This window comes from Fistularia commersonii, chromosome 36 (genome assembly GCF_037954325.1).
Source record: "Fistularia commersonii isolate RoL2024-O1a breed Wild chromosome 36, RoL_Fcom_v1.0, whole genome shotgun sequence".
Classification (NCBI taxonomy): domain Eukaryota; kingdom Metazoa; phylum Chordata; class Actinopteri; order Syngnathiformes; family Fistulariidae; genus Fistularia; species Fistularia commersonii.
The window spans coordinates 5,517,215-5,536,301 of NC_141319.1; the positions used below are offsets into that span (position 1 = coordinate 5,517,215).

The 19,087-nt window shown below is 43.6% G+C and overlaps 1 protein-coding gene across 1 annotated transcript in view; it reads right to left on the reverse strand.

Annotated features, from left to right (window-relative positions):
• The window catches only part of LOC147213414 (heparan sulfate glucosamine 3-O-sulfotransferase 5), a 103,646-nt gene extending 85,008 nt beyond the window's left edge, over positions 1-18,638 (reverse strand). Inside the window, exons 1-2 of the mRNA XM_086143099.1 lie at positions 18,598-18,638; positions 1,558-1,666 (exon numbers count right to left, since the gene is read on the reverse strand). The gene's annotated coding sequence lies outside the window, so the exon portion shown is untranslated. The remainder of the gene's footprint in view (positions 1-1,557; positions 1,667-18,597) is intronic.
• Positions 18,639-19,087: the final 449 nt, after the last annotated feature.

A 19,087-nucleotide genomic window follows, 5' to 3' on the forward strand; every position in this document is an offset into this window, starting at 1 on the left:
GTAATGGCGCGCCTTAAGTGAATGGGCTTCTCTGCGCGCCCACGTCGCGCCGCAAATGGCGCGGGGGGGGGGGGGAGCTCGTTCTGAAGATGCGGTCCAATTTCCGGCGGAGGCTTTTTAGAAAGTCAGGTGGTTGCGCACTCCATAAAACAATGCGCGGAAAGTAAATTCGCCCGCTTCGAGATCCTCAATCTGTAATTGGCCGAGGTCGCCGCCGACCGCATTAGGCTAATAGCGAACACTCGGAAAGCTGGGAAATTCCAACGCAAGACGACGAACGGTTTCCGACAAACAGGAAGTGGAAATAGCCACAAAAGCGTGCATGGTTGTGAGGAAATCCAAAGATTAAACCCCACCTCATGACCTCGTGCACGGTACGAGTGATATACACCATGAATGATAGCTTGTATTTTTTTATCATAACAATATCTAATTCTGTTTATTTTTGGATAGTTTGAGGACGGTACAAACAGAAACATATCTAGTAGCTCGGGCCTCACATACAGACGTGCAACCATTCACCCTCATTTATAGATTTGTTCCCGTGACGTTTGTTATATTTGATATTTGCAGAAGTCGGTGCTATCGTGTCTAGCATAGCTTCCTGCCAAGCAGTCGACCCCTGCGGTCAAGGTGGTGGAGGAGCTTTTAATGAAGATATTCTCAGCCATTCGCGCGTCATATCGACTTTTCAGTCATTAACTTTCATCCACGTGTCGCAGAGACACGAAAACATGTGGACATTTAGGGTCTCCAGTGAACCTCTTGTATGTTTTTGGACCTTGGAAGAAACATGAAAAAACCCCACCCGGACACGAGGAGGTCGTGGTCGTGTCGGAACCCAATCTTGGACCTTCTACACGTCCCTCTTGTAGGCAAGATCCGAAAAACCCCGGTTAGCTTCCTGGATAGAGCGTTAGCTACCGAGGACGACTGCGTGTTTGCTGGTTTGGCAGCGGCTTCATTACTGAAGGGTCACTGTTTAACGGTCACGCTGCGGTTCCAACCTCATTACCAGCGTGTCTTCATACTTCTTTTTCTTTTTTCCCCCCATTTTAAGGGGCCACGGAAGCCCCATTAATGCATCTTCATCGGCTGCAGGTGGACCTCACGCATGTGTGGGCCGTTTGGCCGTGTCGCGCTGCAATTATGGTTTAATGCCGCCACGTGTACCTTAAAGAACGGCAATATTGAAGAAGACATGGAGCTGACTGTTTGGGAATTAGACCTAATGAATATTACATTTCCTGAAATCGCTGGGTGTCAAAAGGTCGGATCAGGGAGGGAATGTTGGTTCCGGAGAGACCAGATCTTCCGTGTAACAATGCAGAAAACACTATATATCAAGATAAAAATAAACTATTCATGGAAGGCACCTCATTAAACCCAAAAATATGAGTTCAATATCAGTCCTTTTAGCCTTCTATCAGTAGCTCGCTATCACTTGCCACCAAAACAAAATCAATCCAAGACTATCATGTAATACGAACGTATTTTAAACAAATGAAACCTCAGAAAAAAAAAAAAAAAAAGCAAAAGCAAAAAAAAAAGCAGTACCTCTTTGGTGCCTTTTCACGCCGAAACTTGGGCTCTTCCAAACGATGCGACGGACTGGAGATGCTAGCAAGCAACAGCTAGCAAGGACATCTAGCTCGCTCATCCTGACCTAAAAGGGAGGAAATAAAGATTGTAATTTCAATAAATGATAGAAAATAAACATCACCATAAAGGAGAAATAGGTATTCACACTATAGAGAAGAAGGGAGCAGATACATTAGCTATAGCATTAGCTATAAGCTATATATAGCTATAAGCCAAATGTCATTAGCAGACATTCAACTTAAAAACTTCTAAAAACAGAAAATTATCTGGACCTTTTCTGATCAATTCAGGATAAAGATGAATTATTTACTTTCATAAGCTTTGATTTATTTCTTTATTATTTTTCAAGTCAGAATGGAAGCAAACAACCCCAGGCCGCTCCAACTTTTACAACTTGTGTTTTTTTTTCCTTCACGCAGGGTATCCAAGAACCGTCACGCGATTGGTCAGAAATTTCAAAACAGCCGCAGCTCCACGCTCACATTAACTGCTGAGAGAAAATCGTTGTTGCGCAGAGGACTGAAGAAAGCGTCTTCTCCACCAGTTGGAAGACGTTTCCAGCTCAGCGTCAGATCTCGCCACAGCAAGGAGAGAGCTTGTTACCGAGACGACAGAATAGAAATATTTTTAAAAGGCGCCCTGACGCTCTTTATCCGTTTCCAGTTCAGTGTCAACTACAGATCATGTGATCTAGAATTAACCTTCGAAAACACATTTAGCACATTTAGCCAAAATGAAACCTGGCTTCAGTTCACCTTTTCGCCGTTGGACTTTTCTTCCTTGTATTTCTTTTACACGCGAGTGTGCAAGTTTTCCTGGAAAAGTGAGTTTTAGGGGGTTCCTGCTGTGCCATTTGTGGGTAAACAACACTCGTCAACAAGACCCGACAGGACATATTGAAAACTGTGTTTGTCCCGCTGGTACTTGGTCGTCGGTCGAGGCTAAGCTAACTGGAGGCTAGGTAGTACCGATACACCTTCTCACCAAGATGGACCGATGAATACGTGTCAACATTCTCTGACAAAGGAGGCAAAGCACCAAGAGGGATTTCAAGGAATACCTCCCTTGTGTTACGGGTTCCAGGATGCGGTGCGGCAGTAACAACATAAATAAGGTGAAATGCAGCAGAGCGTGGTTCGCTATCTGGAGAAGGTCCCACCCGAGATGCAAGTTTGAGTCGCAACCGCTTCCATGGCAACAGCTGGTTAATGTCTACCATGTTTCCCCCGTCGTACACAAAAACAAGGATCTTTTTCTGAAACCCTCACAATTAAAGAAAATTCATTTCTTAACTGATTAGTTTGTTCCAAAAAAAAAACAAAAAAACATCATGTTGCTGCTGTATTATAAACTATAATCTGACTTCTTTATGCCTTTAAATCCAGTTCATTTTCTCCCCTGCTATTGTTTTGTTTCACTTAATGACTGTTTTTTTGCACTAAACTGTACAGAAAAACTACTCTTTATATTCAGTTCTTCAAAAATCCTCTGATGCACGTTCTCGGACACCTTCATCCAGGCTGATAAAACCCCGTCCCGTGTCTAAAAGGCGTTCTACCGCCCCCAGAACCATCTGGATGCACATCTTCTGCATTTTTCTTCATGGCTTTCTGAGGTACAGCTTTACATTCGTGTTCAATCGTTATCAACACGCTATTAGTCATTAACAAATGACTACAGTAATATTGAAAATGTCCGTAACAACGGTCAATGACCAATATGAAGAAAACACCTACAAATGCACATTTCATTGCTTGTATTATAAAAATACCGCGTCAGGGAAGCACAGACGGTCAGATTTGGTGAACTGACTCTTTGTTGCTTGTCGGGGAATCGAAGATCACCTTATTTTGAGTTAAATACTGATTGAAGCCGAAATATCTTCTCCTATTCCTTCATTAAACATGCAGGGTGGGCAATTATTTGGGCTGGCGGGCAACATTTCTATTTTAATTTTCATGCGCGGGTCAACGAGGTATCATGTAAATTACACAAAATGAAAATTGCAACTTAAATATCAAAAATTTGGAGTTAGAAAAAAAAAATTTTTTGGTATTAATATCATTAATGATCATATAATTGTACTGACATTATTTTGTACGTTATCATCCATACAAATCTAAACAAAAGGAAAAAATAAGGAGTTTCTAAATTCAATATTGATTGAAAATATTAGAATATTTAAAGAAAACAGTTTGGGCCAGACGTGCCCGGGTCCGCTTACATACTTTTACATATACTGCTCAAACAAATAAAGGGAACAGTTAAGAGATAAGATAAGAACAACTTTATTAATCCCGAAGGAGATTGTTGTGCCGGAGTTACAGAAAATATAACAGTAATAAATAATAAAAGAAAAAGGCAGAATTAGAAATAGAAATAAACTATAAAGTGTCTCAGTGAAACTATAAAGTGTCTTAGTAAACAAGTGATAAAACTATAAGTGTCTACCTGGTGTCTACCTAGCGCATGAGGTAGAGCAGTTGTCTATGAAACTGAACATTTGACTGAACATTTGATTTCCATTGATCATTTTAGTGTGATTTTGTTGTCAACACATTCAACTCTGTAAAGAACAAAGTATTTAACAAGATTATTTCATTCATTCAGATCTAGGATGAGCTATTTAAGTGTTCCCTTAATTGTTTTGAGCAGTGTACTTCACTATGGCTGCACAATGACAACTAAAAAAAATCTTGAATTTTGAATAAAGCTGACTTGGAGTTAAAATCAAACAAACACAAAGGTGGTCGCTCGGTTATTTGCGTCGTATGTGACCACGAGTTTGGCCTCGCTCTTAGACGTTCGACCTTGGGACCTTCGAACCTTCTCACATGCATCCCCCCCTGCAAAGCCTTACAAGACCGCCGTTCTCCTGCCGCATCCCCGGGCTGCTCCTGCAGAACCACGTCAGGCTGATGAGTCAGTTTGTGTCAGCTCTCTTTGCAGCGTCCCTGAAGTGCACGGCGCTCAGAACACTCTCGCCACCAGCTCTGCATATCAAAATATACAATATGGCTAAAAGTTTTCGCTCAGCCATCTCAATAATGGGAATCAGGTGTTCCAATCATTTCCATGGCCACAGGTGGAAAAAAAAATCAAGCATTTAGGCATGCAGGCTGGTTTTACAAACATTTGGGAGAGAATGGGTCGCTCTCAGGAGCTCAGTGAATTTGTGAAATTTCCTCGCTTCTAAATATTCCACAGTCAACTGTCAGCTGGATTAGAAGAACATGGAAATGTTTGGGAACGACAGCAACGCAGCCACAAAGTGGGAGGCGGCATGAACTGACGAGGCATGTCAGCGGATGCCAAGAGGTCGCCGACTTTTTTGCAGGGTCAATGGCTACAGGCCTCCAAACTTCACGTGGCCTTTAGATGAGCAGTGAAGAACAGTGCGCAGAGAGCTTCATAGAATGGCTTTCTATGGCCGAGCAGCTGTATCCAAAGCGCGATGCAAAGCGTCAATGGTTGCAGTGGTGGTAAAGCAGCCGCCACTGGACTCCAGAGCGGTGAGACACCTTCTCTGGAGTGACAAATCCCGTTTCTCCATCTGGGAATCTGATGGACGAGTATGGGTTTGGCGGTTTCCAGGAGAACACAACTTGTATGCCCGCATTGTGCCCAGGAGCTGGACTTGGCCACTTCATTCGAAAGGAACTCTGAAACTTTCAGCATACCCAGAAATTTGGACAAGTCCATGGTCCTAACTTTGTGGGAACAGTTTGGAGCTTCCTTCCTTTTCCACCATGACTGTGCACCAGTGCACAAAGCAAGATCCAGAAAGACATGGAGGACAGACTCTGGTGTGGATGAACTTGACTGACCTCAACACCTTTGGGATGAATTAGAGCGGACACTGAGAGCCGGGCCTTCTCGTCCAACAAACGCTCTTCTGGGATAATTCCCATGAACACACTCCTGAACCTTGTGGACGGCCTTCCCAGAAGAGTCGAAGCTGTGCTAGCTGCAAAAGGGTGGACCCACGTTATGTCATGTTGAACCCTACGGATTAGGAATGGGATGTCACTTAAGTTCATATGGGACTCGAGGGAGGCGAGTGAGTACTTCTGGCCATGTAGTGTATCACCGAACAATGGAGGGAAAAGTATACCGTGTTTTCACACAAAAAGGTACTACCAGTTTGGTGTCGCCCTTCCGCTCACGTAATTAATCTCTCACAGGTCCCATCATTACATCCTCGTCATGCCAATTACATGAAAAGCGGCGCCCTTTCTCGTGGCCGTTGCATGTGGCGCCTCCTCATCGCCGGCTCTTCACGCAAGATTGTTGGATCCCTCTGCAGAGCGAGGTGTCCTTCAGGACTCATCGACCTCCAGAGGCCAGGAGGCGCTCACGCTTTAAACCTCGAGGGCTCTGATTGGTTTTTCACTGATGTGTGGAAATGAGCGACACTTCGGGTCTCTGAGATCCGACCTGAACTATCAGAAAGGCGAAAAACTCTCTGAAAATACCTTTCGCGCGATGAAAACACCGACGATTCCCAGGGAAATTCGAGATAACAGGGTTTGATGGATATCAGAGTGCATTTACAGAGCTCTTGTCAACATTCGGCTTAAAGTACTTTCAAAATTTTCCCCTTCACCTTATGCTAACTGATAGCGCTCCTTCCCCCACCCGACACATCTGGGATTTCCACGAGTTGGAAGAAGCTAGCTCGCGATGTCACAACGCATCCAAAGACCGGCTGAAAGGCTTGTGAGGGACATCGCATGTTAGATGTTCTGGAGAGACGGTTTGGACAGAGGAGGGACGGTGAAGGATGCTGAGGAGGGATTTCCCTGGCAGGAGATGGAGCGATACAGGACAGGAGGTAAGTTGGTGTGAGAGAAGAAGATGCAGCAGTGATGGTTAGATAGAGGTAGATGATTGGTTGCGTCAGCCTAGAGAGGAAGTGTTTGTTATTTAGTGGTTGACTAGCGTAGCTTCCTGGCGTTGGTAACCTCCCCTTGTACATCCATATCTCCACAACACAGAGCCGCTGCCATCGAACCCTCCAGACGGGACGTGACAATTTTCTTCTACGTGACATTTTTATCAACATTATGTCAGGCGGAAAGAGAACCCTGGGAACCAAGCGACCAAGATAGTCAGGTTTTTATTTTTTTTTTTTGGTGGGGGGGGGGGGTAATGTAGAACGAAAACAAAAGTTCTAAATCATGAACCTCCAGAGGAAACCCTCAAATGTTGGACTGGCACAAACTTTTAATTCCCAAATTTTAGACGAGCCCAGAGCCAGTTCCTCTCACGAGGGGTTGCATCAGATGTGATGAGCTAAGCAAAGCCTTGTTTCCTGTTTTCTTTCAATGCCAGAGCGAAGGAGAGTGTGGAAAAGAGGAAAAGAAATGGGTTCAAGCAGGTCGGAATGGGTGGAGGAACGACTATCAGCCAGAATGAAAGGGAAGTGGGACGAAGCTGAGCTGGAGGTTGCAGAGACGAAGATGCTGAGGTTCCCTTTGGTGGACAAACGCTGGAATTGGAGGTCTAGTTGAAGATCTCTGGACGTCGTAAGAGAGGATATGAAGTTAGTTGGTGTGAGAGAGGAGGATACAGTGATGGAGAAGGTTGACTGGCTGTGGCAACACCTGAAGGGAAAACCAAAGGAGAAGAAAATGTAGCTATTAATGGTGGAGCTACATGTCCCTCCTCCGATCTTCCACCTCTGGGCAACCGTCCACCTCATCACCTCATCGCCGATTGAACCGGTCTCGGCTCCTCTCGGTCTCGGCTCCTCGGCTTTCTGCAGTTCGTAGTTGAACTCCAGAAAAAGGTCAGAACAGCAGAATCGCTACCCGTCTTTCGCAGTGAGCTGAAAACATACCTCTTCACCGAGCGCTACCCTGCTAATCTCACATAGCCCCTAACTTCCCTGCAAAAAAAAAAATAATAATAATAATTAACGATGAAATGTAAGTATATGGTTCTGAGATAGCTAGGTGGTCACTTCTGACTTCCGACTACTGGTACTTCGGATCTTCGGGGACTGAATTTGCACTTCTTGTAAATCGCTTTGGATAAAAGCCAAATGAATGTGATGTAAAAAAATGTAATGTGATTAATGTTTTGGCTTGCGAGCTACTTTGAAAATGACCAAGTCAAAATGGTCTCACAACAGTACGAATGTTGCCGGCACGATACAATTCTGAACATTTTTTGGCGTTTAGCTTTCCCTGAATGGGTTGCGCACTTTCCGGCGACCAACAGATCTCAGACCGGATGTGCAGTACGTCAATCAAGTGCCGAGCGGGGATGGATGCTAACAAGCTAACGGCAATTCTTTTTGACTTTTATCCTGATCGAGGTGTCGGGCGTCGCTGGTCTATTCCCTTTAAAGGTGTAGCCGAGTCCACCCGAGGCGCTACTTGAAAAATAAAAAATCCAAATGACAATTTGGTTGGAAAAAAAAAAAAAACAACTCTGCATGCTGATTATGGGGTGGTTTAGGATTTGTCATTTTTGATGTACGGATGTCAAACAGGCATTAATAAGTCGAGAGCCTCTTGTAAATGCGTGATAGCGTCTCCAATCCGTGTTCCCCAGAAGGGGATTTAGTTCAAATGGTTTTAATAACATGGATGGCTGGGCAGGCCTTTTTACAAACCCGCAGTTTGTCGCTACGACTTTTCATTTCCCCTCTTAGCCCGCTATTAGCGCCCAATCAATAGCCGATCCCTTTTTTTTTTTTTGTAATTTAAAAAAATATGTCACTGAAATTCTGAGACATTTCAGACCGTCCAGGTTCTTCACGTCCAGTTCTGACAACACAGGGTGGCAATAATAAAAGATGTCCTTGATATGCTAATGATTTCCCATTTTCTCCCGCTCCTACCCCCATTATTAGTCTTACCGGTATAAAAAAAAAAGAAATTATCTTCCCTCACTTAGAGGGGGGACATTAGTATGATTGATTTCGACGCCGACTGGAGGAAACCGTCCGACTGCGGCAGGAGAAGGAGTCGAATCAATTCCCCGTGACGTGGATTTGTGCGAGGGCGCCATAGATACAGGTGTGAAGACGCCGGCTTCTGCTCGGGAAACTCGGGGACGTCATCCGGTATTCAGTCGCGGCTGACGTACGGAAAATCAATTAACGGCTGACGATCGGAGCGGGCGAAATACCGATCGGGAGTTGCCGTCGGTTAAAAGCGGATACGTGTCTCCTGCATCCCGCTGTTAAACTGCCAGTTATCTGCTACAATAGGTGATATGTATCTAGATTTTCTTTTATGGTCCTGGAAAAATTGGTTTGAGACATTTCCCGGGACTAATCTCGGATCCGATTGAATTGTTTCGTCAATCGGCTCCGGATTGTTCCTCCTCTAGGCTGTTATTGAACCACGCCTGGGATGTGGCCTTGGATTTGGTTGTACTATCGACCCCTGTAAATCAAACTATGTTCCGTAAACATCCCCGTCTCCGCTTTGTGTTTTTACCGGAGATGCGCCGCTTAGCCATAAAAAAAAAAAAAAAAAAAAAAAAAAAACGAGTTGACTTCTGCTGTAAAATTAATTTACGATCCAAGATTTAGCACAATCTGCACCGTGCAGAGGCCTCGCGAAGATCGGCATCTGTGCTGAGAAACCGGACGGAAAGACGGACGATTCGGAAGGAGATCTCAAATAATGAATGTACGATCATCGCTGGAGCCCAAGATGGCGTTCCCTTCGCCCGCGACATCGTCTAACAGGTTAATTTTGTGTGCCTGCAGCTCGGTAGTTTGGGGAAAAGGTGTCTGCCAACTGCTCAGCGCCGCCAGCGAACCCTGGAGGTTAGCAGGTGAGCTGCTTCGCCTTCACCGAGACGCCCGCTAGGTAACCCAACGGCCGGACGGGTTAACCAGGCGCCTGCAGCCTCCAGCAAACCTGGCAGGGGATGTTGGCGGCGGCGTGTGCGGGCCTGCAGCCTGGAGCTCATCAACCAGCACCTTGCTGCCTGCCGGGGGAGTCTGAGAAACAAAAGCTAGCGTAGCATACCCTGAGGAAGAAGGGAAAAGCAATGCCCCTTAGGTGCGCTTGCTGAGGCGTTGGCAGCACCTGGCAGCTCCCAAGCTTGGAGATGGACTTCATCCAGAAAAGTTGAAGATCCCGGTGCTGTCGGTGGCGCTGCTTCCCCTCCCGGCTACGACGGAGCTCACGCGGACGGGTTTACGTGATCGTTTTTAACCGAACGCTCGTCTGATTTGTTGACAAAATGGTTCGATTCGCGCCACGTCCTGTCGCTGAAGATTCTCTCCGGAGAAGACAGACGGTTGGGGAGGAGTCAAAGAAGCCACACGGACCAGGACCTTCTGCATCCTAACGTCCACATGAGCCTCAGTTCATGTGATCCGACAGATTTCACTCTTTTGTTTCCCTTTTCTGTTTCACATTCCAATCCAGGTAATCCCACTAAATAGCTCTTGTGTTCGAATGAGCAATCTCAGCCAACGTCGCAGCGGTCGCACATTCCTGCAGATTCCTCCTCCACGATATCAGGAAGATCCGCAGACTCCTCACCGAGGATACAGCGCAGAAACTCATCCAGGCTCTGGTTATCTTTCATTTGGACGACTGCAACTCCTTCCTCGCCGGCACCCCAGCGTTGACCATCGGGCCTCTGGAGCTTATTCAGCAAGCAGCAGCCCGCCTGGTGTTCAACCGTCCCAAATTCTCCCACGCAACTCCCCTTCTTAAGCCCCTACACCGGCTCCCGGTAGACGCCCACATCAAGTCCAAGACCCTGGTGCTCGCATACCGGGCGGTGAATGGGACGGCCACGTCTTATCTTCAGGATATGGTCGAGCCACATGTCCCTTCCCGTCCCCTCCCATCTGCCATCTGGGCGACCGTTCACCCCATCACTTGCCGATCGGACCGGTCTCGGCTCCTCGGCGGTGGAACGAACTCCTGAAACGGTCAGAACAGCGGAGAAGGTGCCCATCTTTCACCGTGAGCTGAAAACATACCTCTTCACCAAACACTACCCTACTAATCGCACTTGGCCCCCAACCCCCTTGGGAAAAAAAAAACAACAAAAAAAAAAAAAAAGCACCAAAAAAAACAATAAAATGAATGAATGGCTATTTGGTTGACTGGTCACTTCTGACTTCCGACTACTGGTACTTCGGATCTTTGGTGACTGAATTCCACTTCTTGCAAGTCGCTTTAGCTTAAAGCGTCTACCAAATGCACGTAATGTAAAATGTAATGTAACGAACGTCCATTGGCGTAACAACCCTCCTCACACCCACTTTCTGCACAGTAACTCTTCCACATTAACAACAAGCCACCATAATCTCACCCGGTTATATTCCGAAACTCCCCATAAGTCATTGGAACAGAAGCAACCTCTGGGACAAAACACCTTCACCCGAAGACATACAAGTCCGGTTCCCGAGACAAGAAGATTTCGACAAGCTTAGAAGAGCATGCGTGAGCTTACGAGCGAGTGGAACAGAGAGCAGAGAACAATTTGAAAATGCTTTTTTTTTTTTTTAAATGTGTACTAGTCAGGGATAGGGAGGGGTCCACTCAGAAACCGCACGCTTGCCAGGAGTCCAAAAGGGAATTCATCAATAGCGACAAGACATTTCCTGCTAAATTGGCAGCAAAGTGATTCGCACCTCCGCCTCAAAGCGAGGTCGATTCCAATCAGCAGGCCTTCCTGTGTGGAGTCTCCACGTTCCCCTCGTGACTTTCCTCCGGAAGTCCCAAAACCCGCAGGAGGTTCATCGGAGACCCTAAACGAGAAGGCGAATTGTTGCGCGTCTCCACGTGTGGCCTTGTGATCGACCCGAGTCGAGGCCTTTCGCCCGCTGGAAATAAATTAACTAAATCTCCGCGGCGACCGATTTGTTTACGATCCCGATGCCGAAATCGGACATTCCGCCCGGACGAGTCACAACGTACCAGACCCAACGGGAGGAAGGAAGGATGGTTGTAGATAAATGTATCAATCCATCGATTCATTATATTCGCACTTATATCAGAATCAGAATCATTTATTGATCACCTCAAGGGGGAAATTGCTTTTCGTCGAAACCAGCTACAGAGTCAAGCGGGGAAGAATGAAATAGAACTCAACATAAAAATCAAGAATGAAAATAGCGAATTATTGAAATAAAAGGCAGAAAATATTGGGAAATAAGTAAAAATAAAGCTAAAGGTTTTGTAAAAACATAACGTATATACAAGTACATGTAGTAATTTGGTGCACAAGTAGGGGTTGTTGCTTCTTTGCACTTTTGGTCGGATGCTAAACCTGCATTTTGTTGCCCTGTACTTTTACATGTGGAATGAAAATAAAGTTGAATCTAATCGAAATGGCCAATTTAAAAAAAAAAAAAAAAAAAAAAAAAAAAATCGTACGCACCGTATCTGGAATCCGCGCCATAACGTCCCCAAACCGGGCCTCCGACATCAACCAAAAAAATTAGCATCTTATATCCTGACGGAGAAGCTGCAGCTATTTGATAAATCATCTGATAGCAGGATGCATTTCAAAAGCTAAGCTAATGAAACGGAGAAAGACGATCCCTCCGCGACGGCGCTCGGTCGGTCGCCGCCAAAGCGCCGCAGTTCGGCAGAGCCGCCGCGACCGTTTCGAACTTGCTGAGCCGCCGTTTCCGCGCTAATGTTATGAAAGCCTTCATAAATCAAATAGATTAAGAGAAACATATCTGTCATGTTCATTTAATAGCATATTGGACACCGTTAGGGTTTGACACGGGTGTCATAACATGAATTGATGAAGCCGGAACACATTCAGGCAACCGATGGGATTTCATTCAATTTCTTTCCTCCAGATCAGCGTTCAAAGGGCTAAATAATGTGCGAGGACCAGTCGCCGAGATTATGTATTTTTAGTCGTCTCTCCGCCGGACTGATTTAATGCCGGCTCATCCTCTCTCGCCGAGCGTGAAGGATAATTAACGTGATAGATTCGCAGACAAGCGGCGGATTTAGTCCGAGTCTGAGCACGACGGCGACGCCATGGAAACGCACGCCCTCCGTTTGTTTTTTGTTTTCCCGTCCGCCAGATTTATTTTAAAAATGGCGCCGCGTCGAATCACGACGAAGTTTACGCCCGAAATTGGGATTCCGGTCTCGACGGCGGGGAAACTCACGAAGAGGTGAATTTCATTGAGGAGATAAAAATACACACTCAAAATAATTTTATAAATAGCTCCTGATAATCAAATAACAATAATAAGTCATAATTCAGTGTTATTTATAACTAAAAATAGAAAAAAAAAAAATATATATATATGCAGTTCATATACACACACATATATATGTATATACATGTACACACACAATATATAGAGAAGATATATTGTGTTATATATATGTGTAATCACACACACATACAGCATATACACGTGTGTGAGTGTGTGTACGTGTGATTAGACATATGAATATATTTTAATGAAAATACATTCCTTCCTTATAATTCATGTTACAATAAATCAATTATACCTGGTATGTGTTTAATTAAAAGTTTTATAAAAAAAACTGTTTGTGTAAATCTCATGTTACAAGATGGACATCCTATATACGTACACAGATTTATTTAGTTATTTTAGGTATTTTCAATCCGGGCGGCTTATATTGGGAAATGACAGTGAGTGTGATTTATTGCTATGATAGAAATAAAAACAAATGTTTTTCTCTATTTCTCTCCACACACTGCACAAAAAAATAAACACTAAAAAAACATATCAAATACTCTTTTTCAACCAAACTGTTTCAACTGTTTTTGCTGAAGAGCAACATTTCTTGGGTGGCTATGAAACACACACACACACACACACACACACACACACACACACACACACACACACACACACACACACACACACACACGGCTAGATCGGGGGTCTGCAACCTGGGAAAATAAATTATAAGTATTTCGATGAAGTGTATTTTATTTGTGTTCTTTTTTTGTTTAATTTTAGTTGTAAATTTGAAGATTATTGTGATCTTGAAATATTGAAATAAAAATATATTTATTATTTTTACTCAGAATAAACGTCACACTCGCCCGCAAAAAACGCCGTCAATTTGTCGAGACTTTCAACCCCAGGTGGGCAAAAAAATAGTTGTTTATACAAAGTGTAAAGGTAAAAAAAAGCAATATATACATTAGTAGCTTTATTTTAGACGTCAAAAAGTAATTGCGACTCTTTTCCATGGAAACCGGGTCCAAACGGCTCTTTGGGGGTCAAAGGTCGCCGACCCCTGGGCCAGATAATGTGCATCCATGTATATATTTATATGTATGTCTAAAGTATCCTACTCCTACTTTAAGAACAACTTTATTTATCCCGAAAGAAATTGTTGTGCTAGAGTTACAAGTGAAACATAATAATAAATAATAAATAATAGTAGAAGATTGTATAAACAGTAAGAAAAAAAAAAAAGGGGGAGAATAAGAAATACAAGTCTATAAACTTTCTTAAGGTCTTAAGTACCAGGTGAAAGATAATTTAAGTTTAACTACTCATTAGCTTGACAATCACGCTTTGGCACGCAGACGAGGGAAAACAACCGCATATTATTCGCCGCGGGAGCGTCATCAGAGTTTCACCGCGTCGACCGGAAATACGCGCCCAAAAAAAAACGAAATAACCCGACGAAGGAAAACCAAACACGTCCTCCCGGGTTGTCGCCACCTAAATGGCGGCCGTGTCGGTCCTTCCCCCCGCGGGCGCCGAAGCTCTCCAAGGGCTCGTCAAGGACGCGGACGCTCCGTCCGGCCTTGTTAAGTCGGGGGGCCGAAAATAGCCGTGATCCTCCCAATGGCTGGATAAGTACTGGAATATCCACTTAAGCCTAAGCCAATCTCTTCCTTTTGCATACCGCTGAAACATCACTTAACATTTCACCTCGCCACTTCAACTTCACGGTGATATAAAAGTGACACATATTACCTACTAAAGGAAATGGGAGCATGAAATGGCTCATAAATCACGACAAGCACCGCTCTACCCGGAAACATGCTGATGAGTTCTCCAACTTAGCCCTAAATGTTGGAACTCCGGAGGATCTATGCGTCGTAACCGGAGTGCGACTATTCCGCCAAACAGATAGACGTCAGGTTGGGAATTAATTGCCGTTGCCGTCGGGGGGGGAAAAAAAAAAAAAAGAAATGGGTTTATCCCTCTGGAGGTGCACGCAGACAATTATCGGTCTAAAAATGCGCGACGGATTTAATCCCGCCATCTGCATCCCGAAGCTACGTCATGTTAATTACGATAACGAGAAACCGCGGGGCGCGTTCGGCGGGCTGACCTGCTGCTGAACCTGGGGTTCGCCCGAATCACCTCCGCAAAAAAACGTTAAAGAATTTTGACCCGACTGGCTGATAGCTGCCGAAAAGCAAAAACGTCTGGGGGATTTACTCCGGTTTCTTTTCCCCAGACACAAATCCGTCATCCGTCGGACGACCGACTCGTACCTGAACTGGCTCGAAACGATATATTTACACATTTGCTTCAGGATATTCAAAGCGGGGCTCGGTTGAAGGATTTCTTTCTAAATCTCAGGTTAAGTAGGAACTTCCCCGAAGGATCCGAGGCAGTCAAAGTACCTCCGAGCTGTTTCTGGGCGCGATACCACAGAACGCCTCTTTCCGGCAGTCGGACCGTTTGGATAAGCGCTCTGAGGGCCGTTGTTGGTTTTTAACGATACTAACAGGGATGTTATTGTTGCGCTGAATATCAACCCACTCCACCAAACACTCGATACCTGCTGCCAAACCTTGTCAATAGAGGAATATAGAAGTGCAATTGTGTGAATCTTTAATCCCCGTTGGGTCTTTCCACTGAAGGAAGGATTCGCTGCGGAACGGAAAAAAGAAACACAATAAAAGACGGGCGCCGGGTTGGATTATCGACGGGTCGGGAGGGCATACCCGCCGCCGCCGCCGCCGCCGCCGCCGATCGGTATTCCTGTCTGGACAGTAAAATGATTGGACTCGCAGAATTTTTCCAATTTTTTTTTTTTTTTTTTATTGTTTTGCTTTTTTTTTTTTTTTTTTTTTTTTTGGCTGCTTTCAGACAGAAAAGTTCTGGACCCCGTTAGCATCCATCCAGGACTGGTCAACAGTCATCGCAGTGCCACTTGTACAAAAATTCAACCCTTCATTCGCTCATTCGGGGGAATTTTTCCCATTTTTTTTTCCCCCCCAATTAATCTGGTAGAACTACAGGGAGGAAACCCAACGCAGACACTGGAAGAACATGCAAACACCACACCAAAAAAAAGAAAAGAAAAGAAAATGAGAACCAGGAAGCTTTCTGTGGACGTTCTCAGGACCTCATCCAGGTCTTGGTGAATTCTTGTCTAAATCTTCTTTTCTTGGCAACTGGACTTGAGTTTCTTCACTTGAAGACGTTTCAGTTCTTATGGAACTGAGGTTCAAAGTTCCTGGTTCATCTGCTGACTGAAATGGTTTAATTCCTAAAAAGGTTCTAGGAACTGAGCAAAATCGGCCACTACGACACCCGGACAACAGGCAGCGTTAGCTAACTCCCATCTTATTTAGTCAAAAACGCATCTATTCCGCTTTGAGCCCTCGAACGACGGCAAAGGTTCTCTATTAGCGGCTAAAAATGTCCTATTTTCACATGTCCGACATGTGAATCTTATTTGTGGACAATAACAGCAAGGCAGACATTTTGCCCAACATTTCCGACGCACCGTCTTGCGCTAACGCTGTTTTGACGGGAGGATTGGACTCCACGGCCAGAATCTGTTGCTGGAACGCAGAGTGAATTTTAATACTTGTTGAATTCAAATTTATTTCAAATAACGGAGCATTCGGAAGATGACGCTCGCTAGATAATAAGAACTAGTGACCCGAATATAACCTCACATGGCCACGTCCAACCTGCAACATAACGTCACCTGTATCGCCCGCACGAATGAAATATTGATTAAAACTATTTACAACCGGCGTGTTTTAGCAGCTGTAAATATTCTGAACGTCTGAAGTCGTCTCTTGTTGAATCTGAGCCCGTCCTTGTTGCCGAGCGTTTAAAACCACAGATACGGAGACGATCGTTCACCCCGTCGTTCACTTCACGTAGAGAAACGAAGACGTTCCTGCGTCATATTAAGAAATAAAGTTTGAAATCGGCTGAAATCTTATTTTAGGACAATATTAGCGAGGCTATTTTGGACTCCTGGGCCAGATTTTGGACCTGGAATAAGTTGTAATCTTTCTAAGAGAGTTAGAACTAGTTCTTTGTTTATTTTACAATTATCTGATATTTTTAGAGCTAGTTATCTGTTTATTCTATCATTATCTATTTATTTATAGAGCTAGTTAACTGTTTATTTTATAATTATCTGTTTATTTATTGAGCTAGTTATCTGTTTATTTATAGAACTAGTTATTGGTTTATTTATAATTATCTGTTTATTTATAGAACTAGTTATCTGTTTATTTTATAATTATCTGTTTATTTATAGAGCTAGTTATCTGTTTATAATTATCTGTTTATTTATGGAACTAGTTATCTGTTTGTTTATAATTATCTGTTTATTTATAGAACTAGTTATCTGTTTGTTTATAATTATAGGTTTATTTATAGAGCTAGTTATCTGTTTATTTTATAATTTTCTGTTTATTTGTCAAACTAGGTCTGATTATTTCATAATCATCTTTTTATTTGTAGAACTACTTATCTGTTTTTTATAATTATCTGTTGTTTCATAGGAACTACTATCTGTTTATTTTATAATTATCTGCTTATTTATAGAACTAGTTCTCTGTTTATTTTATAATTATCTGTTTATTTATAGAACTAGTTATCTGTTTATTTTATAATTATCTGTTTATTTATAGAACTAGTTATCTGTTTGTTTACAATTATAGGTTTATTTATAGAGCTAGTTATCTGTTTATAATTTTCTGTTTATTTGTAGAACTAGTTCTGTTTATTTCATAATCATCTTTTTATTTGTAGAACTACTTATCTGTTTATTTTATAATTATCTGTTTTTTTATAGAACTACTTATCTGTTTTCTATAATTATCTGTTGTTTTATAAGAACTACTATCTGTTTATTTTATAACTATCCGTTTATTTATAGAACTAGTTATGTTTATTTTATAATTATCTGTTTATTTTATAAATAGAGTTAGCCATAAATAAACTGTTTATTTTATAAACAGTGTCAGGGTCTCAGCCCACTCACATCCTGCCTATTTTTATTTATTTACTTTAGTCTTGCCATTGCTATTATTATGTTTTATTTTTTTTCCCTCCCATTCTGTTGTCCATTCGTATCCTCTGCTGTCTATTCATGTTTTGTTTTTTTCTTTGCTATTTTCTATTTGGTCTTTTTATTTATATTCATATTTATTGATACTTATAACTGTTATGCCGCTGTGACGAAAGAATTTCACTGAGGGGGATCTTATCTTATCTTATCTTTATAAAGAAAATACAACCATCAGCCTCTCATTCCGCATTATATCAGGACAAACAACCATTCAGTCTGTCATTCACGCGTCACATAGAGACACACAACTATTTACCCTCTAATTCACACTTCCGGCGAATTTCGGGTTTCCACTGAACCTCCTGCGGGATTTTGGATTCAGAAGAAAACCCGGAGGAAAACCCGCCCGAACACGAGGAGAACATTTAGACTCAACGCAGGGGTTCTTTTTTTTTTGTTGTTGTGATATGTCGCTAAACACCGCACCGGCCAGAACGTGCAATTATATTTACATTTTTTCCATTGCAATTGTTTTCACTTTCAGTGGCGAGAGACTGGTTTTTATCACCGGCCCGCTTCCCTACAAACCCCGCAAACCTCCCTCCCTCCGAATGCATCATTAGGGCGTCATTTGAATAAAAACCCCGCTTTTGAGTCCAAAATAAAAAAAATAAATCGATAAATGAAGTCCGACGCACAAATCCTCCGCCGTTTAATTCCAAAGCCCGATGTGACTGAGTTGAAATACGTGTCTCAGACTGACCTTTAGAAGATTTGCGGGCTGAAGTCCCTCTTCAACGGCCGAGCTTTTTCTTCCTTTGTGTCGCCGACTGCGTCTGCGGGCCGGAGATACGCTTCCTCAGAGCGCCGGCTGCTTTTTTTGCATTTTTCGGAGCGGTCCGTGCGGCGGGCCGATTCCCAAAAAAAGGGAAGATGAAGACGTCGGCGTGTCCAGCTGCACTTGTTTCATTGGCAGCGTAACAGAATCTCCCAGATGCTGTGGGAAATCAGAGCAGACGTCTAAACATCTCAAGGCCGCGTTCCTGGCCTGGTTTCCGGTTGGCGTTCTCCTGGGTTCCGCTTGCCTGCAGGTCCGACGGTTCAGAGAGTTGCTGCCGCGCACCTGCTTCCAATCTCTCGTCATCGGGCAACTTCCTGCTTCCTGCTCAGCTTCTGCTGATTTTCTATGTAAGAAGATGACAAATAAACAGACAGAAAAACTGAATTTGTCGCCGAAGGGAAACTGGGGGGCA